The 27,995-nt window shown below is 36.1% G+C and overlaps 1 pseudogene; it reads left to right on the top strand.

Moving 5' to 3' along the window:
- On the top strand, positions 1 to 27,724 carry LOC149216974 (uncharacterized; annotated as a pseudogene).
- The last annotated feature ends 271 nt before the right edge of the window (positions 27,725 to 27,995 follow it).

Here is a 27,995-nt window from a genome sequence, read left to right as displayed (position 1 = left end):
ATGGATCACCATCTGTCGGACATGGGATTGCGCGAGTATAACCACTCGCCGGCTTTGCAGAAACTACAAATTGAACGTGTTGAAGCGAACAGGCTCCCAAGATACAGAAGCAACAACATTGTGTATCGAACACACGACATTGATATATTCATCCTGAGGCTCTCCCGATAAAGATACAGAGGAGCGTGGATCGAACACACGACCTTCATATATTCAGTCTGACAATACATAGGCGACAACATTGTGGATCGATTTGGGCACATCTTGAAACAATGGGAGAGATTGCTAATTTTGAAATCCACCGAGGAAACGGCTATGAAGGAAACGGATCGAATTCCTCCGTCATATCTTAACTAAATGCTCACGTTGAAGAGATCTCCGTTGTGAAATCCGCCCAAATGGCTGCAATTCCTCTACACGCCGTTAAATAAATGTTAGTGTTGAATTCAAAAAAATATTAATTACAACAGCGGGAAAAAGAAAAAAGTTATCTAAATTTAGAAAAAGGAATATTGAAAAAGAAAAAAGTTGTCTAAATTTAGAAAAGGAATATTAAAAAGTTACCTAAAAGGAATATTAATTAAGTTTTTGAAAGCTTCACAAAAAAACATTAAATTATAAAGAATAACAAACAAAAATAATTAACTTTTAAATTTTAAAAAATGAAAAATGAAAAATTTAAAGGTAAATTTAAAATAAAAACATTTAATTGTTTTTGAGATAAAAGATTGACAATTTCAAAGTTAGAATGATGGAAGTGTTGATGAAAAACAAAAAAAAATTAAATTAAATTTTAAAATAAAATTTACTTTTTTTTTTTTAAGTAAAAAATTGGCAGTTTCAAAGTAAAACATAAAATATAGAACCCATTTCTAAATAAATTGTAGCTTGAAATTCACATAGTAACTTTTCTATAATTAATAATTTAGAACAAATTTAAATGTTGAGAACAATAAATTCAATAAAATGTACTTCCCATATAACCCTATAAATTTGTTGTGCATAGACTTTAGTCAGAGTATTTCAATTTTTATTTTTGACATCTGTATATTTTGGTGTATTTTGTCAATGGAGATACCTTGTTCTCTATATTTAAGTTGAATATGACAACCAAATTTATCAAGTAAAAGGGTTTAGTTGGTACTAATCATTTAAACCTTGAATAGAATATTAAAGAGAACATAAATCATTTTTCTACTTCAAATTATATTGTTGTTTCAATAATTGTAATGCTTAAGATGGACCATCTAATCTCCAAAGTTTGTTGTTCTCAAGCATTACTATGGAGGTGTGAATCACTTATTTTTTTTGTCTAACCTAGAAATGATTACTTATCTTCAATTTATTCATAGACATGTCCATATTGAAACAATCCTTGCAATCTATTATTACATGGTCTATTAAAAAAATATAAAATGGTGTGCATAATATTTTTATGCTTGATATTCTCTATACATATAGAATAATTCTTAAAATATTATAATAATTATCTACACTAATTAATAATATTATAAAAAAATTATATATTGGGAGTTGTTTTCAACTAGGATTAATACTTTGCATCAACACTAAAAATATTTTACAATAATAATAAATAAATAATATTTTTGTTTTTATTATTTTTCAATAATATTATAACAATAAATTATATTAGTTAATATAAATATAGAATAAATCCTTTTTGTATTTTGCTGAATCTAATTTATAATTTAATAATATTGTATTATGAATCACCCTTCACAATGGAAAACAATATTGATGGAATAGAATATTTCGTAGAGACCATCATGAAAAATAAAACACTAAATATAAATAATATTATTTCTAATAGAATAAATATTATTTGAAAAAAAATTGTACATCTTATTTATAGAGGTATTGGATTTTTCATTAGAATCCATCAATACAATTTCAAGAAATATCGTGATCTTTCATTGTTTTAAATTAGCTTGAAAAAATTCAGTGAAATGGCCAATTTTTCTATTAGTTAGACTACGTGGAAAAAAAAACCTTGATTATCAAATTTTCAAAAATATGTATTTTATATGTTTCTAATTTTTTCTAACTTTATTGATAATTCTAATTGAATATTCAATCCATACCTACTTTGACATGATAAAAGAGATTAGAAATAAGTGTTATGTGTTATTTTCTATATGCCTTTCCATTATCCTCTTTATAAACACCATCCTGCATGCACATTACCATTTTTTGTAGTGACTAACTTAGATAAATGGATTCCATGGAATGCCTTTCAGAGAAATGGATTCCATGGAATGCTTTTCAGTTATGGTGATGGACCATCCATGGAGAAGGATTTTCTTTATGATGTAGCGTGGATGAATATCATGGATCTGGGTTAAACATTTTGGCAAGAGAGGGAGTGTTTAGGTGAAAAAAAGAGCACGTGATCAAGTAGTTTAACCACCCAATCTAGCCAACTATTTGTAAGTGGTCGATCAAGCTTCTTGAGTGCTAAGAAAATAGATTTATTAATATATTTGAATTGAAAATTTATGAGCTCGTTCTAGTGTTTAAACTCTCCAAGCATGATTGGGCTTTCGAGGTCTTAAAGTACACATTTCTAGTACCTCTTATGCAATTTTTTTTGCACCAACTTTTTGTACCCTAGTGAAATTAGAGAAAAATTTGTCCTTAAGTGTTGGATTAACGAAGGAATATTTTATCCAACGGCATATGATTTTGAAATCTTCTAATTCATAATATATTTTTCATCTATTTTTATCTTAAACATAATGCTTCATTTTTTGACAAATTTAAAGAGGCTGGATGAGAAAACAATAACAAAAAATAATTAAAATAAAAAAAATTCAAAAGTTACCGCTATCTTAGTTTACTATTCATGTAATAGTTGGAAAAAAACTTATGGGAATACATATGTCTGCAAAATCCAATTGAAATATTTCTTCATAAACATAAAAAATAATAAAAATATATCTTTTTCATAAACAAATAAATTTTTGATATCAAAAACATAGTTCTCTCGTTGTAGATCATGCTATATATATATATATATATATATATATATATATATATATATATATATATATATATATACATGATTTTTTTAATATTAAATATTTTGTTTGTTTTTGTTTTCATTTTGTCTAATCAATTCTAAGTTAAATCTTGATGTTGTGTATTGGAATAAAAGGTATTTTTAGAAAAATAATTTAAATGATACAAATAAAAATATGCATGAATCCATTATACACATATTAATGTTTCACTAACCTCGTTATTCACTAGAAGCTCCCTTTGAATGAATGTGAGATATGTAAGACATCTTCCAAGTGATTTGGAAGAGAATGGTATTACAATATAAAAATATATTTTTTATGGTTATTGACAAATTAATAAAATTATATGTTACATGGATTTCCTTCCAATTTTGTACAATCTTTCCATAATTTTCATTCTATGATCTGACCATAACTCGATTCTCATCTCGATATAATTTTTTTTTGTACAAGCATATATGTACAATACTATTGTTATTCCCTTTACTACAGAGCATCAGATTGAAGGATGTCATCTATATTACTAATGCTAGACTCTACTTATCTCAAAACCCTCTGTAACATTCTTTTGACTAATTAATTTAAAGTGATTCCCCGAATCTTGATAAATTCCTGATGGTAGCAAATATACATCTTGTTCATAAATGCGAGGAAGCTAATTAAGATATTAAATTATTAGATACCACGTACTATAGATTTTTTTTGGGGCTAGCATTTAGAGTGGGTTAATTTTCCATGATTTTTCAAAAGAATATGATTTGTCAATTTCTATTTTTTTCTAAAAATGGTTTGATTAAAACTAACATATGGGGATAATCAATGGAGAATAAAGTTGTAGCTCATTCAAATTTTGCATTTTGTGAGTCTCTATGATATATTATTGATCACAATCCTCAATGCAAACAATGTGTACTTTTCATGATATTTTATCTTTGAAATGATGAAATACATTTTAGTATGCATGGAATTAATCGTATTATAATTTACTAAAATAAACATTGGATGTCTCTTTTATTTGATTGTAGTTTTCTATGCACATTCAATTTTATTTCAATTTCATGCATCTATTTTATTGCAGAGAGAACTAAGGAATTTGTCTTTGTACCTATATACTAAAAATATCACCACTTTTAGTAGAAGACTTTCCATAGAAGGCGATATAAGTGTTACATAACCTAGACTATGTGTCATGTTGAACATTTATCTCCCTATTAACCAAAAAAATGATTAGCTTTCCCATTGAATTTAAGTATATTTTATTAGTTTTGCATATATTTTAATGTGTTTACTAAAACATATTTATTAGGTTGTCAATAACTATCTCAAATTTTATTTCCATATTGTAATATCAATCTATTCTGAATCACATAGAAGGTGTCTTACATATTTCACATTCATTTGAAGGGGATTTTTGGTGAATAAAGAGGTTAGTGAAAATATGTAATATCAATCTATTCTGGATCACATGGAAGGTGTCTTACATATTTCACATTCATTTAAAGGGAATTTTTGGTGAATAAAGAGGTTAGTCAAAATATATATTATCGTTTCATTATATTTTTGTTTCTTTCCTTTAAATTCCATTCATAAAGAAAAAAAATGAAAATGTATTCAAGTTTCGAATAATTTTAATAGAAATATATATCTCTGAAAGTTGTTGAAATTGAACACAACAACAGCAATAAATGACCTCCACATTTAACTCATCATTAGAAAACGTAAATGAAAATGAATATATCAAATATTTAAAAAATTATATTACAAATATATATTTATGCTAATTAATATAAATATTAGTGATTAAAAATATATATGGGAATAGAAAATTCAAAAATATCATACACATATAACTGAATTTGTTAAAACATATTTAAGCTTCGTTAATTGTCAAAGACTTTCGGGTTCAACTTAACGTGGATGACCATTTGTTTATTTTTGTTTTTATTTTTTTAGTTAACCTTTCTAGGTTGATTGCCAAGGGAATATGGGTAGAAGATGCTTCATATGAATTCTTATTAATGGTTGTATTGTGTTACAAAGTTTGTTAGGTTTTATTGAATTTTAATAAATTAAAAAATTTAGATTCCCACCAATTTCCTACGGATTTGAGATTATTCCAATTTTACTATGGAATTTTTCTTTACCAAAAATAGTTGAATTTATAATAAGATGTGCAATTCTTTTTTTATCCTCAAGTTAAAATTGGCAAATAGCCTTTTTATACATGGTTAATTAGGTAAATTTGTACCTTATTCTTTGTGTTGCAATAGTTTTTGTTGTTTTATTTATGAAGCCTTTGACAGTATCAACCATGTTAATAGTTTTAATGTGATTGTACTATGTGTATTACATTCATGAATAAGGATTCCTTATTTTTACTTTAATTATCAATAATTAATAGGTTTTCTCATAGGGAGTCAATCTGAATGCCCACTAAGTATTTTTAATATTACACATGAATAAAGGATTGAGATTTATTTAAAATTTAGCTTTGACTTATTTTCCTTTTCAATTTAATTAAAAGGTTGTTTGCAAAATTATATTAAAATATACTATATATAAAATATTTTGATAATAAAATGATTTATTCCTTTTATTATGACTATTGTAATGATATAAGTAAATGCTTGGTAAAATCGTATAACAATAAATCCACTAAAAGCATCACCCTCTATTTAAGCATGTGCCATGATTTGCATCTTCGCATCAACCTCTATTTAAGCATGTGCCATGATTTGCATCTTCATCCAGTCCTGATGATGAACCACACTTGTTGGTTAGAAACACGTTGGAAAAATTTCTCCTATGTGATTTCTACCAAAAAGACTATTCTTAATATACTATGGATCACAAAAGCCCAAAATCAAGAATCAAAACCTTAAGAAATTGCCAAAAATAAAAAATCATAAAACTTTATTAAGTTATAACTTTATTATTATCGTTATTATTATTAATTGTAAGCCAACTTTTGATCTTTCTATTTTTAACAAAAATAAATATTGTACACGCATGTTCAAAAATGGACTTGATGGGCTCAACCTACTCAGAGGAAAACCAAGACTTTTGACCATCTCGTGGAGTCATATGCTGACAAAAATTTAATAGCATTGATCAAGTATAATAGCACTAAAAAAATTGCAATATCATGCTAACCTCTAACACTAACTACAAATTACCCATAGGCTGCTAATTGTGAATAAAAGGTATCAATCATTAGATGATTCAATTGGGGATGGATAATTTGCAATGGATCCATGTTGGTCCAGTGGGAGATTACATGGGATATGAGTATTGATTCTTTCCAATCACCCTATCACATGATTCAAAATAAAATTCACCTACTCTATGTCTTGATGGAGAAAGTCTAGCTCCCCCTATAACTCAATGGGGTTTCTAGTTCTGCTTCCATAAGTTTGACCGTCAATGTCTTCATTCTCTAGTATAGAAGAGAATTTTCAGTGTAGAAATTCCTTCTCTCTCTGTGTTGTCTCGGGCCTATTATAATGTTTCCCTAGTCACAAGCTAGCTCTGCCCTACTTGGCTCCAGTCTAAAATTAACATTTCCTCATGTTCTTCTAGTCTCACATCAATTTTTGATAAGGACGAGGCTCTTTGAAATATTGTTGCCCCCGCCTTTAGTCATGACCAACCTTCGCAGATAGTTCCTCTTCCAGCTCGACACTTTATGCCACCTAGAATTCCATTGTTCAACCATCATTCTTTGCCTCAGTCCCAACTTAGCATGGTGGAATATCATTGTCTTAGACCCATATGAGCCATACCTTTCTTTATCTTGCAACACCTAAGATACTTATGATTGTTTCTTGAGAACTAGTCATTAGGGTTTTTAGAATTGTCTTCTCCAAATGATATTCCTACATTCACATACCCAAGTGTGGTCTTCCCTTACTATAGATACTTGTAAAATTCTTAGGGTTTATGGTTTAGTTATTAGGGTTTGGGGTTTAGGGTTAAAGACTTTGGGTTTATAACATTTTAGTAAATTATTTTTATAAGCACTTAAATAAAATTTTCAATTAGTTTTTAAAATGTTATAAAATTCTTAGGCTTTAGCGTTTAGGGTTTAGGGTTTATAACACTTTAGTAAATGTTTTTAATATACACTAAAATAAAAGTTACAAAATACTCCTTAAAATGTTATAAATTAATTAGGGTTTAGGTTTTAGGGTTTATGGATTAGGGTTTAAAGTTTATAACACTTTAGTAAATTCTTTTAATAAACACATAAAAAAAGTTACTAAACACTTTTTAAAATGTTATGAAATGCTTAGGGTTTAGGTTTTAGGGTATAAGGTATATGGTTTAGGGTTTGGGGTTTAGGGTTTAGGTTTTAGGTTCTATGACACTTTAATAAATTGTTTTAATAAACACTTAAATAAAAGTTACAAGATGCTTTTTGAAATGTTATAAAATGATTAGGGTTTAGGTTTTTCAGTTCAGGGTTTAGTTTTTATGGTTTAGGGTTTATAACACCGTAGTAAATTATTTTGATAAAAACTTAAGTAAAAGTTACAAAACTCTTTTGAGAATGCTACAAAATTCTTAGGGTTTAGGGTTTATAAGACTTTACTAAATTCTTAAAATAAACACTTAAATAAAAGTTAAAAAACACTTTTTAAAATGTTATAAATTGCTTAGGGTTTAGGTTAAGAGTCTAGGGTTTATATGAATTTAGTAAATCCTCTTAATAAACACTTAAATAAAAGTTATAATTTTTTTTAAGATGTTATAGAATGCTTAGGGTTCATGGTTTAGGGTTTATGGTTTTGGGTTTGGTGTTTAGAGTTTAGGGTTTAGGGTTTATAAAACTTTAGTAAATGATTTTAATAAACACTTAAATAGAAGTTACAATATGTTTTTGAAAATGTTATAAAATTATTAGGGTTTAGGGTTTAGGGTTTAGAGTTTAGGGTTTATGGTTTAGGGTTTCAGGTTTAGAGTTTAGGGTTTAGTGTTTAGAGTTTGTGGTTTACAGTTTAGGGTTGAGGGTTTATAATAATTTAGTAAATTCTTTTAATAAACAGTTAAATAAATATTACAAAATGATTTTTAAAATGTTATAAAATGCTTAGGGTTTAGGGTTTAATGTTCACAGTTTGGGGTTTAGGGTTTAAGGTTTAAGGTGTAGGGTTTATGATTTAAGGTTTAGGGGTTTGGGTTTAGAGGTTAGGGTTTAGGGTTTATAAGACTTTAGCAAATGCTTTTAATAAACACTTAAATAAAAGTTTGAAAATGATTTTTAAAATGTTATAAAATGATTAGGGTTTAGGGTTTATTGTTTAAGCTTTGGAGTTTTGGGTTTAGGTTTAGGGTTTACTTTTAAGGGTCTACAAAATTTTGGTAAGTGATTTTAATAAGCAATTAAATAAAAGTCACAAAATAATTTTTAAAATATTATAACATGTTTAGGGTTTACGGTTTTTGGTTTAGGGTTTAGGGTTTGGAGTTTAGGGTTTAGGTTTTAGGTTTTGGGGTTTAGGGTTTATGTTTTTGTGTTTATGATCTAGGGTTTGTGACACTTTGGTAAATTATTTTAATAAAAACTTAAATAAAAGTTACAAAATTATTCTTAAATTGTTATAAAATTCTTAGGGTTTATGGTTTATGGTTTATGGCTTAGGGTTTAGGGTTTATGGTTTAGGTTCTGTGGTTTAGGTTTTAGGGTGTATGGTTTAAGGTTTATAACAATTTAGTAAATTCTTTTAATAAACATTTAAATAAAAGTTACAAAATGTTTTTTAAAATGTTATAAAGTGCCTATAGTTTAGGGTTTAGCTTAAGGGTTTAGGGTTTAGGGTTAATTAAAATTTATTAAGAGCTTTTAATAAACACTTAAAAAAGGTTACAAAAAACCTTTTAAAATGTTATTAAATGATTAAGGTTTAGGGATTAGGGTTTGGGGTATAGGGTTTAGGGTTTATGTTTTATAACACCTTAGTAAATTCTTTTAATAAAAACATAAATAAAAGTTACAAAATTATTTTTAATAGAACATAAAATGCTTAGGTTTTAGGGTTTAAGGTTTGGGGTTTGGGGTTTAGGGTTTAGTGTTTAGGGTTTAGGGTTTAGTTTTTATAACACTTTAGTAAATTATTTTAATAAACACTTAAATAAAATTTACAAAACGCTTTTTAAAATGTTATAAAATGCTTAGGGTTTAGGGTTATAAAACTTTATTAAATACTTTTAATAAACACTTTAAAAAGTTTCAAAATGTATTTTAAAACGTTATAAAATTCTTAGTGTTTAGGGATAGGATTTATGTTTTAGGGTTTGGGATTTATAACAATTTGATAAATTCTTTTAAGAAGAACATAAAAAAAAAGTTCCAGAGTATCATTAAAATGTTATAAAATGCTTAGGCTTGATGGTTTAGGATTTAAAATTCTATAAAATGCTCATGGTTTAGGGTTGAGGGTTTATAACACTTTAGTAAACACTTTTAATAAACACTTCAAAAAAAGTTACAAAAAGCTTGTTAAAATGTCATTCAATGCTTATGGTTTAGGTTTAGGGTTTAAAATGTTATAAAATGCTTAAGGTTTAGGGTTTAGGGTTCACAAGACTTTCATAAATTCTTTTTATAAACACTTTAAAAAAGTTACTAAACGATTTTTAAAATATTATAAAATGCTTAGTGTTTAGTGTTTAGGGTTTAGGTATTATAACACTTAAATAAATTCTTTTAATAAAAACTTATAAAAAAGTTAAAAAATCGTTTTTAGGGTTTAGGGTTTTTGGGGGTTTTCAGGGCTTAGGTTTTTTTTAGGGTTTACAGTTTTTTAGGGTTTAGGGTTTATGGTTTTGTAGGGTTTAGGGATTTTTATTGTTTATGGTTTTTTAGGGTTTAGGGTTTATGGTTTTGTAGGGTTTAGGGTTTTTTAGTGTTTATGGTTTTTTAGGGTTCTTAGTGTTTAGAGTTTTTCAGGGTTTATGGTTTGAGGTTTAAGGTTAAGGGTTTAGGGATTAGAGGTTTATGGTTTATAGCACTTTAGTAAATGGTTTTAGTAAGCACCTAAATAAAAGTTACAAAACACTTTTTAAAATGTTATAAAATCTTTAGGTTTTAGGGTTTGGGGTTTAGGGCTTAGGGTTTAGGGTTTAGGTTTTGGAGTTTAGGGTTTAGAGTTTATAAGACCTTAGTAAATGCTTTCAAGCTTTAGGGTTTAGGGTTTACGGTTTATAAGACCTTAGTAAATGATTTTAGGGTTTATCCTTTAGGCTTTAAGCATTAGGGTATAGGGTTTACGGTTTACGGTTTGGGATTTAGGGTTTCGGGTTTAGGGTTTAGGTTTTAGGGTTTATGGTTTAGGGTTTATGGTTTAGGATTTATAACACTAAAGTTACAGAATTCTTTTTAAAATATTAAAAAAATTAGTGTTTAGGGTTTAGAGTTTAGGGTTTAGGATTTATAACACTTTAGTAAATTATTCTAATAAACACTTGAATAAAAGTTTAAAATTATTTTTAAAATGTTATAAAATGATTAGGGTTTAGGTTTTAGGGTTTGGCGGTTTAGGGTTTACGTTTTCGGGTTATTGGTTTAAGGCTTATAACACTTTAGTAAATGCTTTTAATAAACACTTAAATAAATGTTACGAAACACTTTCTAAAATGTTGTAAAATTCTTAGGGTTTAGGTTTTAGGGTTTATAACACTTTAGTAAATGCTTTTAATAAACACTTAAATAAAATTTATAAAATGGTTTTTAAAATGTTATAAAATACATAGGGTTTAGGTTCTAGGTTTTAGGTGTATTGTTTAGGGCTTAGGGTTTAGGTTTTATAACACGTTAGTAAATTATTTTTATAAACACTTAAATAAAAATTACAAAACAATTTTTAAAATGTTATAAAATGATTAAGGTTTAGGGTATAGGGTTTAGGGTTTGGGGTTTACGATTCAAGGCTTAGGTTTTAGTGTTTATAACAATTTAGTAAGTTATTTAAATAAAAAGTTAAATAAAAGTTACAAAACACTTTTCAAAATGTTATAAAATACTTAGGGTTTAGGGTTTTGGGTTTAGTTTTTAGGGTTTAGGGTTTTGGGTTTATAACACTTTAGAAAATGCTTTCAATAAACACTTAAATGGAAGTTACAAAATGATTTTTAAAATGTTGTAAAATGATTAGCATTTAGGGTTTGGGGTTTGGGGTTTGGGGTTTAGGGTTTAGGGTTCATGTTTTAGGATTTAGGGTTTACAAGGATTTAGTAAATTCTTTTAATAACACTTAAATAAAAGTTAAAAAAAATCTTCTTAAAATGTTATAAAATGCTTAGGGTTTAGGGTTTGGGGTTTAGGGTTTATAAGGGTTCAGTAAATGATTTTAATAAACACTTAAAGAAAAGTTACAAAACACTTTTTAAAATGTTATAGAATGCTTAGAGTTTAGGATTTAAGGTTTAGGGTTTAGGGTTTCATGTTTGGGGTTTAGATTTTAGGGTTTAGTGTTTAGGGTTTATAATGCTTTAGTAAATTAGTTTAATAAACAGTGTAATAAAAGTTACAAAATGATTTTTAAAATGTTATAAAATGATTAGGGTTTAGGGTTTAGCATTTAGGGTTTGGGGTTTAGGGTTTAGGGTGGTTTAGTGTTTAGGGTTTATGGTTTATAAGAATTTAGTAAATGGTTTTAATCAAGTTTAAAAAAAGTTACAAAATTATTTTTAAAATGATACTAAATGCTTAGGGTTTAATGTTTACGGTTTGGCCTTTGGGATTTAGGGTTTGGGGTTTATAAGACCTTAGTAAATGCTTTTAATAAATACTTAAATAAAAGTTCTAAACGCTTTTTAAACTGTTATAAAATGCTTAGGGTTTAGGGTTTTGGGTTTTGATTCTGGGTTTTAGGTTTAGGGTTTAGGGTTTATAACACTTTAGTAAATGCTTTTAATAAACACTTAAATAAAAGTTACAAAATGGTTTTTAAAATGTTATGAAATGCTTAGGATTTAGGATTTAGGGTTTAGGGTTTAGGGTTTTAGGTTTTGGGTTTAGAGTTTAGGGTTTAGGATTTATAACACTTGAGTAAATGCTTTTAATAAACACTTAAATAAAAGTTACGGACTGCTTTTTAAAATTTTATAAAGTGCTTAGTATTTATGGTTTAGAGTTAAGGGTTTGAGGTTTATTTTTTGGGGTTTACGGTTTAGGGTTTAGGGTTTTGAATTTAGGGTTTATAACACTTTCGTAAAATATTTTAATAAACACTTAAATAAAATCTAGAAAATGCTTTTTAAAATGTTATAAAAGGCTTAGAATTTACGGTTTAGGGTTTAGGGTTTGGGGTTTACGGTTTAGAGTTTGGGGTTTAGGGTGTAGGGTTTAGGGTTTTGTGGTTTAGGATTTAGGGTTTAATGTTTAGGTTTTAAGGTTTATAACACTTTTTAAAATGTTATAAAATGATTAGGGTATAGGTCTTACGCTATAGGGTTTAGGGTTTAGGGTTAAGGGTTTAGGGTTTATGGTTTATAACCCTTTAGTAAATTCCTTTCATAAACACTTAGATAAAAGTTACAAAACCATTTTTAAAATGCTAAAAAATGTTGAGGGTTTAGGGTTTGGGCTTTAGGGTTTAGGGTTTAGGTTTTTAAGTCTAGGTTTTAGGGTTTAGAGTTTAGGTTTTATGGATTATAACACTTTAGTAAATGCTGTTAATAAATATTTAAGTAAAAGTTACAAAATAATTTTTAAAATGTTATAAAATACTTAGGGTTTAGGGTTTAGGGTTACCGGTTTATGGTTTAGAGTTTAGGGTTTAGGGTTTATAGCACTTTAGTAAATGTTTTTAGTAAACACTTAATTAAAAGTTACAAAACGTTTTTAAAATTGTTGTAAAATGCTTAAAGTTTAGGGTTTAGGGTTTAGAATTTAGGGTTTAGGATTTAGGGTTTCGGGTTTAGGGTCTAGGGTTTAGGGTTAAGCGTTTTCACTTTAGGCTTTAGGGATTAGTTTTTATCATTTAGGGTTTATAACACTTTATAAAAATCTTAGGGTTTAAGTTTTAAGATTTTAGGTTTAGGGTTTAGGGTTTAGGTTTTAGGGTTCATGGTTTCACGTTTATAACACCTTAGTAATTGTTTTAATAATCACTTAAATAAAAGTTAAAATACACTTTTTAAAATGTTATTGAATGCTTAGGGTTTAGGGTTTAGGATTTGGGGTTTAGGGTTTTGGGTTTAGGGTTAAGGGTTTAGGGTTTAGGGTGTAGGGATGAACCACCCCACCTTAAGCGGGTATCCATTGCTACATATTACTCATAATGCATTCATCCCATGGAGCCTCGAGGAGTTATGAAGAAAAATAAGTAAAAGGAAAAAGGTTTATGAAGAAGGGTGGAAAAACAAGGGTCGGGTATCTCATGTACCATAATTTTCTCGCTCCTACACTCACATACCCAGGTGTGGTCTTCCCTTATTATAGATACTCATAAAATTCTTAGGGTTTATCGTTTAGGGATTAGGTTTTGGGGTTTAAGGTTTAGGATTTAGAGTTTATAACATTTTAGTAAATTCTTTTAATAAGCACTTAAATAAAAGTTACAAATAGTTTTTAAAATGTTATAAAATTCTTAGGCTTTAGCATTTAGGGTTTAGGGTTTATAGCACTTTAGTAAATGTTTTTAATATACACCTAATACTTAATTAGGGTTTAGGTTTTAGGGATTAGGGTTTAAAGTTTATAACACTTTAGTAAATTATTTTAATAAACACGTAAAAAAAGTTACAAAAAACCTTTTAAGATGTTATGAAATTCTTAGGGTTTAGGTTTTAGGGTATAAGGTAAAGGGTTTAGGGTTTGGGTTTTAGGGTTTAGGGTTTATAACACTTTAGTAAATTGTTTTAATAAACAATTAAATTAATGTTACAAAACTCTTTTTGAAATGTTATAAAAGGATTAGGGTTTAGCGTTTAGGGTTTAGCTTTTTCGGTTTAGGGTTTATAGTTTAGGCTTTAGTTTTTATGATTTAGGGTTTATAACACCTGGGTAAATTATTTTGATAAAAACCTAAGTAAAAGTTACAAAAATCTCTTTATAATACTATAAAATGTTTAGGGTTTAGGGTTTATAAGACTTTAGTAAATTCTTATAATAAACACTTAAATAAAAGTTAAAAAACACTTTTTAAAATTCTATAAATTGCTTAGGGCTTAGGGTTTGGGGTTTGGTGTTTAGAGTTTAGGGTTTAGGGTTTATAACACTTTAGTAAATGATTTCAATAAACACTTAAATAGAAGTTACAATATTTTTTTCTTAAAATGTTATAAAATTATTAGGGTTTAGTGTTTAGGGTTTAGGGTCTAGAGTTTAGAGTTTAGGGTTTCAGGTTTAGAGTTTAGGGTTTGTGGTTTACAGTTTAGGGTTGAGGGTTTATAAAACTTTAGTAAATTCTTTTAATAAACACTTAAGTAAAAATTACAAAATGCTTTTTAAAATGTTATAAAATGCTTAGGGTTTAGGTTTTAATGTTCACTGTTTGGGGTTTAGCATTTAAGGTTTAGGGTTTAGGGTTTATGATTTAGGGTTTGGGGTTTAGAGGTTGGGGTTTAGGGTCTATAAGACTTTAGTAAATTCTTTTAATATAAACATAAATAAAAGTTTCAAAAGACTTTTTAAAATGTTATAAAATGATTAGGGTTTAGGGTTTGGGGATTGGGATTGATGGTTTACGATTTAGGGTTTAGGGTTTAAGTTTTGGGGTTTTGGGTTTAGTGCTTAGGGTCTAGAACATTTCCATAAATGCTTTTGATAAACACTTAAATAAAAGTTACAAAACAATTTTTAAAATGTTATAATATGGTTAGGGTTTAGGGTTTATAGTTTAGGGTTTAGGGTTTGGGGTTTGGGGTTTTGGTTTAGGGTTTAGGGTTTAGGTTTTGGGGTTTAGGGTTTTGTTTTTATGGTTTAGGGTTTATAAAACTTTGGTAAATTCTTTTAATAAACACTTAAATAAAAGTTACAAAATTCTTGTTAATCTGTTATAAAATTCTTAGGGTTTAGGGTTTAGGGCTTGGGGTTTAAGGTTTAGGGTTTAGGTTTAAGGGTGCATGTTTTAAGGTTTATAAAAATTTAGTAAAATATTTTAATAAACACTTAAATAAAAGTTACAAAACTCTTTTAAAATGTTATAAAATGCCTATGTTTTAGGGTTTAATTCATTGAATTTAGGGTTTAGGGTTTATTTCCTATTAACTAGTTGTGCATACAACCTTTCTTATCGATAACATGATGAATTTCTTCAATATGGATCGTAGACTTTTGTAAGAGTATTTAAATTTTTCTTTCTGAAATCTTTATATTTTTTTGTATGTTGTCAATGGAGATACTTCGTTCTCTATCTTTAAGTTGAATATGACAATGAAATTTATCAACTAAAAGGGTTTAGTTGGTACCAATTAGTTAAACTTTGAATAGAATATTGATGGGAACATAAACAAATTTTCTACTTCAAATTATATTCTTGTTTCAATAATTGTAATGCTTAAGATGGATCAACTAATCACCAAAATTTGTTGTTCTCAAGTATTACTATGGAGGCGTGAATAATTTATTTTTTTGTCTAACCTAGAAATGATTACTCATCTTCAATTTATTCCTATACATGTACATATTGAAAAATCCTTAGAATTATCATTATCTTGCATAACCAAATCCTAATTCAAATTATTAGAGAAAGTTTATATTAAATGGTCTATTAACAAAATATAAAATGGTATGCATAATATTTTTATGCATGATATTCTTTGTACATGACTAATTCTTAAAATATTATAATAACTATCGAGGCTAATTAATAATAATATAAAAAATTATATATTCGTAGTTGTTTTCAACTAGGACTAAGACTTTGCATCAACACTAAAAATATTTTACACTAATAAGAAATAAATAATACTTTCGTTTTTATTAATTATCAATAAGATTATAATAATAAACTATATTAGTTAATATAAATATAGAATATACCATTTTGTATTTAGCCAAATATAATTTATAATTTAATATTATTGTATTATGTATCACCCTTAACGATGGAAAGGAATATTGAAGGAATAGAATATTTCGCACAGACCATCATGAAAAATGGAACACTAAATATAAATAATATTATTTCTAATAGAATAAATATTATTTAAAAATTATTTGAAAAAAAAGTTACAATCTTACTTATAGAGGAATTGCCTTTTTCATTAGAATCCATCAATACAATTCGAAGAAATATTGTGATCTTTCATTGTTTCAAATTAGCTAGAAAAAATTCAGTGAAAATGCCATTTTTTCTATTAGTTAGACTACGTGAAAAGAAAAACTTATTATCAAATTTTCAAAAATATGTATTTTATTTGTTTTCAATTTTTTCTTACTTTAGCGATAATGCTAATTGAATATTCAATCCATACCTATTTTGACATCATAAAATAGAGTAGAAATAAGTTTTATATGTTATTGTCTATATCACTTTCCATTATACTCTTTATAAACACCATCATGCATGCACATTACCATTTTTTGTAGTGACTAACTCAAAGAAATGGATTCCAAGGAATGATTTTCCGTTATGATAATGGACCATCAATGGAGAAGGATTTTATTTAAGATGTAGCCCGGCTGAATAAGAATTTTACCATTTTTTTCATAGTATATATATATATATATATATATAGCATGGATCTAGGTTACACATTTTGGCAAGAGAGGGGGTGTTCAGGTGAAAAAAAAGAGCAAGCGATCAAGCAGTTTAATGGCCTGTAAGTGGTCGATCAAGCTTCTTGAATGCTAAGAAAATAGATTTATTAATACATTTGAATCGAAAATTTATACCTAGCATTTAAGCTCTCAATGTTGGATGCTCGATTAGGCTTTCGAGGTCTTTAAATACACAATTCGGTAGCGTCGACCTCTGATAGCCATGTTGACTGCTCACCGTCAACTAGCGGGAGTGAAGCCCCAGGACAGAGAGGGAAAGCTAAATTTCCCTGCAGACTGTGTGAAGGCGATCATGCCATCCACCGTTGTCCCTTCTTAGACGAGGCAAAAAGAGTTTTGGAAGATCGCCCGATTTTATGAGCGCAACTTCCTCCTGGATATCAAAGACTCCTGCCAAGTCCTTCGATAGTTGAGAACCCGGCTGGCCCGCTCAGGTGGTCAGCCGAAGCACCTATCATTGAAGATGAACCGTCTGAATCCATACCTGACGAAAGTCTAAAGGTTGAAACGGCAGTTGACCCGGTTTTGCCTTCAGAGGCTCTATCTTCGAATGATTCCATCACAGAGGAGAATAAAGACGACACCGTCCAAATTCTCTTCATCAGCACTGACTCCGATGAACAAGGGGGCAATGCCCCCATTCCTTTATCGCAGGAAGGAAGTTCATCAGAGCGATATCCGGCCGTCTATTTGTTCCCACCACCAAGCAACCTAGTTGTCTCGTTCGACTGGAACCAACAAGGCAGACCCCGGTTGCCAGCCAGTATACCATTCAGAATTATCGTTCAAATATATCGAATGGTAATGGCTGGCACTATCATTGATGAGGGGGCATCTGTGAGTATCCTTTCCTCTATTGCTTGGAAAGCGCTTGGTTCACCAGCGCTTTTGCCTAAAATGAGAAATCTATCAGGCTTTGATAAAGGAACCAGTCGACCTTTAGGGATCCTCCCCAATGTGCCCGTAACATTGAAAGGGAAGACCGTTCAAATGAACGTGATGGGCGTTCAAGGACCCTTGGATTATAACCTACTCCTTGGACGAGACTATATATATTGCATGGGAGCCGTCGTCTCCTCACTCTTTAGAGTAATGTGTTTTCCGCATGAAGGAAGAGTGGTCAAGCTCGTGGACCAACTTTCATTTCCCGGATCACGCATCGCAAATAGTCATGTACCATCCCTAAATGGTCTCTTCACGTAAGAAGTGTCTCAACCCACGGTCCGTCCTCCTGATGAGCGCGAGTAATCCGGGAGGATATGACTGGAACCCAGGGGGCATGCGTCCTGGTCTGCTTCGGCAGGAAAACTTTGGGTATAGGGTAGGTTTCCGCGGGAGAATATGACTAGTCCGTACCCCGTCCGGCAGGGAAGAGGGGTTGTTCTAGAATAAGATTCTTTTGTCAAAGTTATGTGAGTTGACAGATGGACTCTCTCACCTTTGTCTATTTCGGTAGACATCGCCGAAGAAGTGTTTTATTCGTAGCCGCGAACGAGACAATCTTTGGGTAACCTGAAAGAGGTAAGCCTCTCTCGTTAAAACAAATGTTTTGACGGAAGAGAAGTAGAGGTAACCTTGAAACTCTGTTTTATACCTGGGGGCATGCAAACCTTTTTGAATGCAAGCAAGGAGTGGCTATTTATTTTTTAAATTTTTAGGTCCTTCCCTTTAAACCTGTAGGTCTAACCCTTTAAACTCGTAGGATTAGTCGTTTCCGAACTTGCATAACGAAAGGATCCGGAGAAAAGCTTTGTGAGATCTAAGCTCCCTAAAAAATAGCATCTTCAATGAGACACTCTTATCATATGACTGGATAAACGAGCAGTTTTAGCACACAGTTCATGCTCGTTAAAAAATAAACACAAGATACGAGCAGTTTTAGCACACAGTTCATGCTCGTTAAAAAATAAACGCAAGATCCGAGCAGTTTTAGCACATAGTTCATGCTCGTTAAAAAATAAACATAAGTTTGAGCAGTGTTTTTCCGCGTTCAAGCTCATTAAAAAATGAACCTATCCCGGTAAATAACCACTGTGATTGTAACTTTATCAGCCATTAAAGCCTTGGTCGTGTTTGCACCATCACCTCCACTTTTCATTTGGCCGATCGTTCACCTCCATATGATTGTTTACCCATTTTGAGGAACAGCTGCGAAGAGTGATTTCACCTAGCCATCCTTGTGACACTGCCGTGATTGAAAAATTTCAACCTGTACCTGGAATCAGCTGCTAACCCTGTTTATCACTCGTTCCTCAAAAGACGAGTCTTCTTTAAGCTCTTTTCAACTGACTCGTAAAATATGAAAAGATTGCCGAGTTTTGGCCTTCCAGCTCGTTAAAGCGACAGGAAGTGCTATCCCTCCTCTAGATTTTAATCTTTTTGGACCTGAGGGATTATTGCACAAAAAGATCGAGCGCTTGTTTGTTCGGCTCGTTAAAACTATCGAAAACTCATCCCTTCTGTATTGTTTTATACTATTTCGGACTTAAGGGATTAAATGACGAAAAAGGAATTTTGGAGTTAACTTTATGTACCTTTTCAGACTCTCTAAAAATGAAAAGGACCGAGTTATCCTTGTCGTTAGACTCGTTAAAATCACTAAATAGCGACAAACTTGTCTTTAGACGAGAACGAGTTTCACTATCGCTAGGCTCGTTAAAACATAGCGATGGGCTTGCCCGAAGGGCAGGTTATAGAACAAGCATATGTTATCCTCCTCAAGCTTGACAAAAATAAAGAGGTACTGGTCAGCAATGACTGGGGAAAAATTGGGAGAAACTAAAGAAAACTTTGATGGTAGCAAGTCGCTCTTGAACATGACACTTTTCCTCCGTACCACAATCGGGTTGGGTTGTTTCATTCACCGGTCACATCACCATGGTCTCGCCATACCATCCATATTTGGGGTAATGCTACCGATCCATCGCATCAGTGTCGCCATATGTTCAAGAGAAGTCGTTCAGAAAAAGTCAACCGTGTCCCATCCACTGCCATACATTATCCTTCATCCGTTCATGACCGCCACCCTGAATCATATGTCACAGATCGTTTTCACCTCCATCAAAATCATTAGCTCCGTTCCGTGTCACTGATGTGGGATTCATTAAGGCCCTCCTTTGACGGATCGCTTCTTGTCGACATCAACTCATTATCCAAGAAGTTGATCTAGGAACAACCCCTTCAGTACTTTGAAGCTTGCATGCCTCAATGGCAAGTTTCTCACTTCCGGCGACAGGTATACATCAATGACCTTCGACCAGAAGATTTTGCGTGGTGTTCAACGCCAAGTCCTTTATTCACACCATGTGAATTGTACTGCAGTACCTTGAGGGTCATTATCATTATCGGTGATTCCTCTCGCGCTTGTTAACGGTTTACCTCATTGACCGGTAATCGAGCGATGTCTTTCCATGTTCGACTTCAGAACAATTCTCACATGGATCGACTTGTACTTAGAGTGAAGATCGAACGAGTTTGAAGACCCCGGATCTAGTTTCATCCATCCGGGCTGCGATATATATTCAGGAAAGATAAAGACATTTGACATGTACATCATTGCAGCAGATGATCATCCTACTCAAAGGATGATAATTTCATCAAAATTGTCAGTCTACCATCAGACGGTTGTCTGTTCTATGTACAGAAAATGAATTTATAAAGCTGAGCATGGGAATGCCCGCCTCAGCTAGATCATGAAAGCAGTATGAAAAATAATGTATTGTATTGTATCTTATTATAGGTCTCCTCCCAGCATTGGATGAACTTCGGACCCTCCTGGATAAAGCATTTCACCCGATAAACGGCCTCATACTTTAGGGGGCAACTGTTATAGACATTTTTGTGCCTTACAGCATTGAGCATGAAATGTCCATAATCTAAGGGATCCAAAGTTCCTAAACATGTTGTTCCTACCCCTAGAGGAACAAGGCTAACAAACCACAGCAATTCACAGAAGTTCTCCACCAGAAATTGCTCAAAAACAAGTCAATTCAGGATCATGTCAATGGCTCCACTGGCTGTCTACGCTGAATGTCAATGGATCCACTGGCTACCTGCGCTGAATGTCAAAGCCAACACTGGCTACCTGCGCTGAGCGAGAGTGGACATGTGGCAAGCTCATTTCTCAAGGTGTCAAAACCCAGGAAGCTTCCAAAATGACACTTGCCTCAGGGAATTCGACTGGTGATGAGTAAGAGGTTCCAAATCTCCAAGTGGAAGCAAGAACCTCCAAGTGGAATCAAGAACTGACAGAGGGAGAGGACACTAGTCAGATCTCAAGTTGACTCATCCTCTCTCCAAACATCTATATATGGATCTCTCTTCCATGAGATCTAGAGGCTGGAATTTTGTTATTGCAAAGAATTGTTGTTGGTTTGAGACTGGAATCATTGGGTGCTTAATGCTTTGAAGGGAGGTGAAGATAGGAATTCCATTTTGCTGGGAAGGAGATGCTGGATTGGAACCCTCTGGGTTGTATCTCTTCCTGAACCTTGTTATTCATCAATAAAGCTATCTTGGTTTCTCCTATATACTGATGTATCTTTGATGTATGATTGCATTAGTATGTTTAGTTTACTTCTAATCCTGAACTAGTTATGTTTATGAATCTATGTCTTTGTGTAGTGTTCTTCTCTTGTAATCTTGCAGAGACCTGTTGAAGCCGGGCGAGCGAGAGGACAAGTAGCCGTGAACACCCAAAGAGAAGAGAAACCGGATCGAGGGACAAACGGAAGACACCGGTTAGTCCATCCATCTCTCTTCATTCTTAATTCATAAAGGAAGAATACTAGAATAGCTGTCTCTATTTGTTGCTAAGGCACTATCACACCTTAGGTGGATAGGATCGTCCTGCATAGGCATTTTTCCCCACAACAGGAGGGAGAGGAGGATAAGGTACGAGAGGGAGAGGGGGTGGAGCAGAGGGAGGGGGAAGGGATGTGAGTGGGAGAGGGGGTGGCAGAAAGGGGGAGGGAGGGGGGAGTATAGGAGGAGAGGGCATGAGAGGGGGAGAGGAGGGAGGTAGGAGAGAGAGAGTGCAGGTGAGGGGGAGAGAGAGAGAGAGGGTAGGTGAGGGGGAGAAAGAGAGAGAGGGAGAGGGATAAGAAGGGAGGGAGAGAGAGAGAAAAGGAGGGAGGGATATATATATATATATATATATATATATATATATATATATATATATATATATATATAAAGCAGGTTGAGAGAGAAGGGAGGAGAGAGGAGGAGAGCAAGATGGACAAAGAAAGGGAGGCAGAGGAGGAGGGAGAGGAGAGAGTGGGAGAATGGGAGGGGAAGAGGGAGAAGGAGGAATGAGAGGAAGAGAGGAGGGAGGGGAGAGAGAGAGAGAGAGAGCGAGAGGGGGGAGAGAGGGGGGAGAGAGAGCGGGAGAGACAGAGATGGGGGAGTGGGATAGGGGGAGAGGGAGAGGCGGAGCGGGAGCGAGAGGGGGAGAGAGAAAGAGAGGGGGGGAGAGAGAGAGATGGAGAGCGGGTAGGGAAGGGGAAGAGAGGGGGAGGAGAGAGAGAGAGAGAGAGAGAGAGAGAGAGAGAGAGAGAGAGGGGGTGGGGAAGGGGAAGAGAGGGGGAGAGTTAGAGGGAAGGAGAGGATGAGGGAGAGGAGGAGAGGGTGGGAGAGGGGGAGTGGCTGGGAGAGGGAGACGGAGGGAGAAAGAGGAAGAGATTAGGGAGAGAGAGAGAGAGGGAGAGAGAGCGAGAGATGGAGAGAGGGTGGGGAAGGGGAAGATGAAGATAGCGGGAGAGGGGGAGATGAAGAGGGAGAGTTAGAGGGAGAGGGAGGGTGAGGGAAAGGGTGAGGTGGAGGAAGAGGAGAGGGGGAGGAGGAGAGGGAGGGAGAGAGAGCGAGAGAGGAAGGAGGGAGGAGAGAGATAGAGAGAGGGAGGGGGTGGAGGGATAGGGAGAAACAAGAGAGGGGAAAGGGAGGAAGTGGGGAGAAAGAGATTCTGAGGGGGAGAGAGAGAGAGAGAGAGAGAGAGAGAGAGAGAGAGAGTGACAACGGGGGGAGAGGGAGAGAGAGAGGGGTAAGGGGAGGGGAAGAGAGTCAAATATGGTGAATGGGAGGGTGAGGGGGATGGGCAAGGGGAGAGAGAGAGGGAGAGAGAGAGTGGGAGAGAGAGAGGGGGTGGGGAGAGAGAGAGGGGGTGATGAGCCCCAAAAATGTACAATTATTTGGGCTCATTCAACTTCCTAATTTGGCTTAGTCCACCATTCTCATTTGTTTATTGCATGTTTTTGTTTATTTTTATGTTAATAGAGTGAATTTGGTTAGTCATTATGCCAACAAGTCTAATGGGTGCTTTGTGTAGCCTTTTTGGTCAACTTGGAGACAAAATTGAAGGTCTTAATGAGCACTTGGCAGCCAAATTCGTGGGAGAACAAGCTAGAGGATTTGTAGGAAGGTGTCCCCCTCATTTATGGACCCTTACCTCGAATTCTCCACCATCAGCTCGGAGTTCAAAGGCCACCAAATCAATGAGCTCAAGGGCAGCCAAGCAAGTCAAGTTGGACTACTGTTAACTCCAAGTCTTGGGCAGCCAAGTCCCTAACTTTTAGGAGGACTGTTGGGTCCTCAAATTGTATAAATAAGAAGGCTTGGGGCCTCATTTGGGTTAGCTAGTTGGTAGTCATTTTTTGGTAGCTAGTGGTTAGTCATTTCGTAGCAGCTAGTTAGTCAATTTGGTTTTTTTCTCTTTGTAAGCCAGTTTTGGCATGACATTAGACTTTTGATTATGAATAAAAGCAAGCAGTTTTGGATCAGATTTTGAGTTTTTAAAGGAGCCTAAAGCTCTCGGGGTTGGGCCCAACCTGAGAGCTCAGGCCTCCTTCCTTTGTATCAATATTGTTCCTTTAGCATTTCGTTTCCATTTTCCTTTACATGCATTCGAGTATAGTTGCTGATTTGGATTTCCTGTAGAAGTCAAACAGATTGGTTTTATCAGTTAGAATTGCTGTAGTTGTTTGGAAGTAGGCTGAGGCATTACTTAGATCCATTCATGCACTTTTATATTTAGCATTACTTCTTCATTCCACTGCCATGCATGAGTTTCCTTCACAATTTATATTGTTGTTCATTGATTTTATGTCACAGGTAGCTCAGGTTGAAGCATTCTCGTTTTGGCGACACTCATAAACAATTTGTTTCATATACACTGCTCCATACCACTCCATTACCTTCCTCCTCTTGTCAACCGCACCTAAAGCCACTCAGCCACCCTCTGTTCAGCTCATTCAACTTCCAGCTCTTCTATTACTCACATAGCCCCATCTACTTAACCTTTCATAGATACCATCCTTCCATTCACCAACCCACTCCATGCACTCTTTCCCCATCTGACTTCTCTGTCTCTGAGCCATCACCAGTCCCATCTCCATCTCACCTATCCTCCCATACCACTCCATCACTTCACCATCACTCAAAACCCTCACGGTCAAACATCCTGTAGAAATTCCTTAGTTTCCTGTAGAAACCCCTGCAGACTTCCTGTAGAAGCCCATAAACACGGTTCCTTGACGGCCAAACTTTGTGAGACTCTCTGGAAGGGTGTTAGGGACCCCTTAGACCCTCTCCTAGCCTCCCCAACCTTTCCCACGCTTTCCTTCCTGCTCCATCCCATCTGCACAACCAAACCCTAATAAGAACAAAATCACAATCACTCCATACACTTAAAGGAAAAATACAAAAACATGTCTTTTATGATGCAAGTAGCTTAGATCCATGCATTTTCACTTATTAGAGGTAATGACAGCATTGGTAGAATTTTTATTCACATTCTTTGCATTGTAGAGGTTAGACTAGTCAAATTAGGGTTTCCTAGGTTTACATGCTTTGATTTGCTTTCAGTTCATTTTCGCCAAGTAGATTAGTTTTCTCTGAGCTAGCTTTCGTCCATCATTTAGCAAGCTTCTTCTGAGAGCCTATAGAAGTTGGCTTGAGCCCTAGCAGACTTGTGCCAGCTGACCAAGTGACAGCTGCGACAAGAGCTAGTACTTGTGCATATAGCACCGCCGCTTCCAAGTTTGTACGAACTACCGGGTTGATAAAATTAAGAGACAGGAAGCCCCAGGAGTTGTAGCATTATTGCTACAATACTGGAGCTCACCAGGGGGAGAGAGAGAGAGAGAGAGAGGAGAGAGAGGGTGGGAGGAGAGAGAGATGAGATATGGAGATTAGAGAGATAGAGAGAGAGAGGGTGGGGTGGAGAGGGAGGGGTAGAGAGAGGGGGAGAGGGGATAGAGGGAGGGAGAGAGAGCGGAGGAGGGAGGGAGAGGGAGAGAGATAGAGGGAGGGAGTGAGAGGGATAAAGAAGAGAGGGGGATAGGGAGGGAGGGAGGGAGAGGGATAAAGAAGAGAGGGGGAGAGAGAGGGAGAGAGAGAGTGGGGGAGGGGGAAGGGGAACAGGAAGGAAAGGCGGAGGGGCAAGAGGAGAGAGAGGGAGACTGAGGGGGGAGAGAGAGAGATAGGGAGAAGAAGAGGGAGAGGGTGAGGGGAAGAGGTCAAGAGAGGGAGAGGGGAAGAGGTCATGAGAGGGAGAGGCAGATGGGTAAGGGGATATGGAGGGAGAGAGAGTGGGGGAGGGGGAGAGGGAGAGGTAGATGGAGAGGGAGGGATACAATGGGATAGAGGAGTTATGGAGAAGAGGGAGAGGGAGATAGAGGGAGAGAGAGAGAGATCGGGAGAAGATGAGTGGGAGGGAGAAGGGAAGAGGTTGGGAGAGGGAGAGGGAGAGGGGGGAGGGGATATGGAGAGAGAGTGTGAGGGGGAGAGGGAGAGGGATAGGGAGAGGTAGGGATAGAGTGGGATAGAGGAAGAGGGAGAGAGAGGGAGAGAGGAAGAGAGAGGGGGGGACAGGGAGAGTGATAGACGAGAGAGAGGGGGGACATGGAGAGTGGTAGACGAGAGAGAGGGAGGGTGTGAGTGAGAGAGAGAGAGAGAGAGAGAGAGAGAGAGAGAGAGAGAGAGAGGGAGGGGGGAAGGAGAGTGAGAGAGGGAGGGAGGGGAGAGAGAGAGGGGGGAGAGGGGGAGCTAGAGAGAGAGAATAGTAGGGGAAGGAGAGTGGGAGAGGGAGGGAGGGGAGAGAGAGAGGGGGGGAGAGGGGGAGTGAGAGAGAGAGAGATGTGGGAGGGAGGGGGAGGTAGTGTGTAGAGAGAGAGAGAGAGGGAGTGAGAGGGAGGGAGGGAGGGAGAGAGAGACAAAGAGGGAGGGAGAATAGAGGGGAGGGAGAGTGAGAGAGGGAGGGAGGGGGGGGGAGAGAGAGATGTGGAGAGGGAGGGGGGGAAGGCGTGTAGAGAGAGAGAGAGAGGAAGGGAGGGGGAAGGAGGGGTAGAGAGAGGGAGGGAGGGAGGGAGGAGGGAGAGAGAGACATAAGGGGAGGGGGGGAGATGGAAAGGTAGAGAGGTAGAGAGAGAGGCGGAGGGGCAAAGAGAGATGGGAAGGGAGGGAAAGGAAGAGAGAGGTGGGGAGAAAGAGAGGCGGTGGGGGAGAGACGGGGGGAGGAGAGAGGGAGGGAGGGGAAGAGAGGGTGTGAATGGGGGAGAGAGGGGGAAGAGGGGGAGAGATAGGGGAGAGGGAGAGTGGGGGGGAAGGGAGAGGGAGAGGGGGGGAGAGAGACAGATGGGTGGGGTTGGGGGAGTGGGACAGGTGGAGAGGCAGAGGGGGATTAGGAGTGGTAGAGAGTGAGAGAGGGGGAGGGGTAGAGAGACAAAGAGGGAGATGGAGAGGGGGTGTAGAAGGGGAAGGGGAAGGGGAAGGGGAAGAGAACAGGAGAGGGGGAGAGGGATATGGAGAGAGAGAGGGAGGGGGAGGGTGAGGGGGAAGGGGAGGGAGAGGGGGAGAGGATGGGAGAGGGGAGAGGGAGAGAGAGAGAGAGAGAGAGAGAGAGAGAGAGAGAGAGAGGGGGGGGGGGAGGGAGAGAGAGATAAACGGTGGGAGAGAGAGGGGGAGAGATAGTGGGAGAGTGGGGGGAGAGAAGGAGAGGGAGAGTGGGAGAGAGAGACAAAGGGGTGGGAGAGTGGGACAGGGGGACAGGGAGAGTGGGAGAAAGAGGGGGAGGGGGAGAGAGAAAGAGGGGGTGTGGGAGATAAAGATAGAGATAGGGAGAGAGAGCGAGAGCGAGAGATGGAGATGGGGTGGGGAAAGGGAAGTGAGATGGAGAGGCATAGAGAGAGGGCGGCAGGGGGGGAAGGAAGAGGGAGAGGGGGAGACGGTGAGGGGAGAGGGAGACAGTGGGAGATAGAGAAAGAGAGGAGGGAGGGAGGAGAGAGAGAGGGAGGGAGAGAGAGGGGGGGAGAGAGAGGGCAGGAGATGGAGAGGGGTTGGGGAAATGGAAGGGGAGGAGAGCAGAAGTGGGGGAGAGGGATAGGGAGAGACAGAGGAAGAAAGGATGGAGAGAGAGAGGGAGAGACAGGGAAAGATATCAAGAGATGGAGAGTGGGTGGGGAAGGGGAAGGGGAAGAGAGCGGGAGAGGGATAGCTAGAGAGAGATAAAAGGAGGGTGAGGATCAGTGGGAGGGTGAGGGAGGGATAGAGCAGGAGAGATGAGGGATGGAGGACAGGAAGAGGGAGAGGGATGTGGGAGAGAAATAGGGGTAGGTGAGAGAGAGTGAGGGAGCAAGAGGGATGGAGAGAGAGAGAGGGGGGAGGGAGGAAGTGGGAGAGAGAGGGGGGGGGGGGAGAGAGAGAGAGAGAGAGAGAGAGAGAGAGAAATATGGGGGGGGAGGGAGGGTGTAGGGAGAGATAGATAGGGATGGAGGGAGGGATGGCAAGGGAGGGACGGGTAGTTGGAGGGAGAGGGAGGAGGGAGAGAGAGAGGGAGGGAGAGAGGGAGAGAGAGAGGGAGGGAGAGGGGAGAGAGAGAGGGAGACGGAGAAAGAGAGGTGTAGGGAGGGAGATAGATGGGAAGGGGGGTGGGAGAGAGAGAGAGAGAGAGAGGGAGTGAATATAGGGGGAGGGAGGGAGAGAGAGAGGCGGAGGAAGGGGGAGAGAGGGGGGACGGGGAGAGAGAGAGAGATGGTGGGGAGGGGTGTTGTAGCATCCATTGTCATTTTATTTTTATTTTCAGTTTTATCGCAAAAATAAAAGAGAGAGAGAGCTGGTGAGGGAGGGGGGGAAGGCGTGTAGAGAGAGAGAGAGAGGAAGGGAGGGGGAAGGAGGGGTAGAGAGAGAGGGAGGGAGGGAGGGAGGAGGGAGAGAGAGACATAAGGGGTGGG

This window comes from Pinus tabuliformis, chromosome 1_1 (genome assembly GCF_031772625.1).
Source record: "Pinus tabuliformis cultivar Carrire ecotype Pingquan chromosome 1_1, CPIR1, whole genome shotgun sequence".
Lineage (NCBI taxonomy): Eukaryota > Viridiplantae > Streptophyta > Pinopsida > Pinales > Pinaceae > Pinus > Pinus tabuliformis.
Note: the sequence above shows the minus strand (reverse complement) of the source record. Positions and strands in the feature narration are given on the sequence as shown.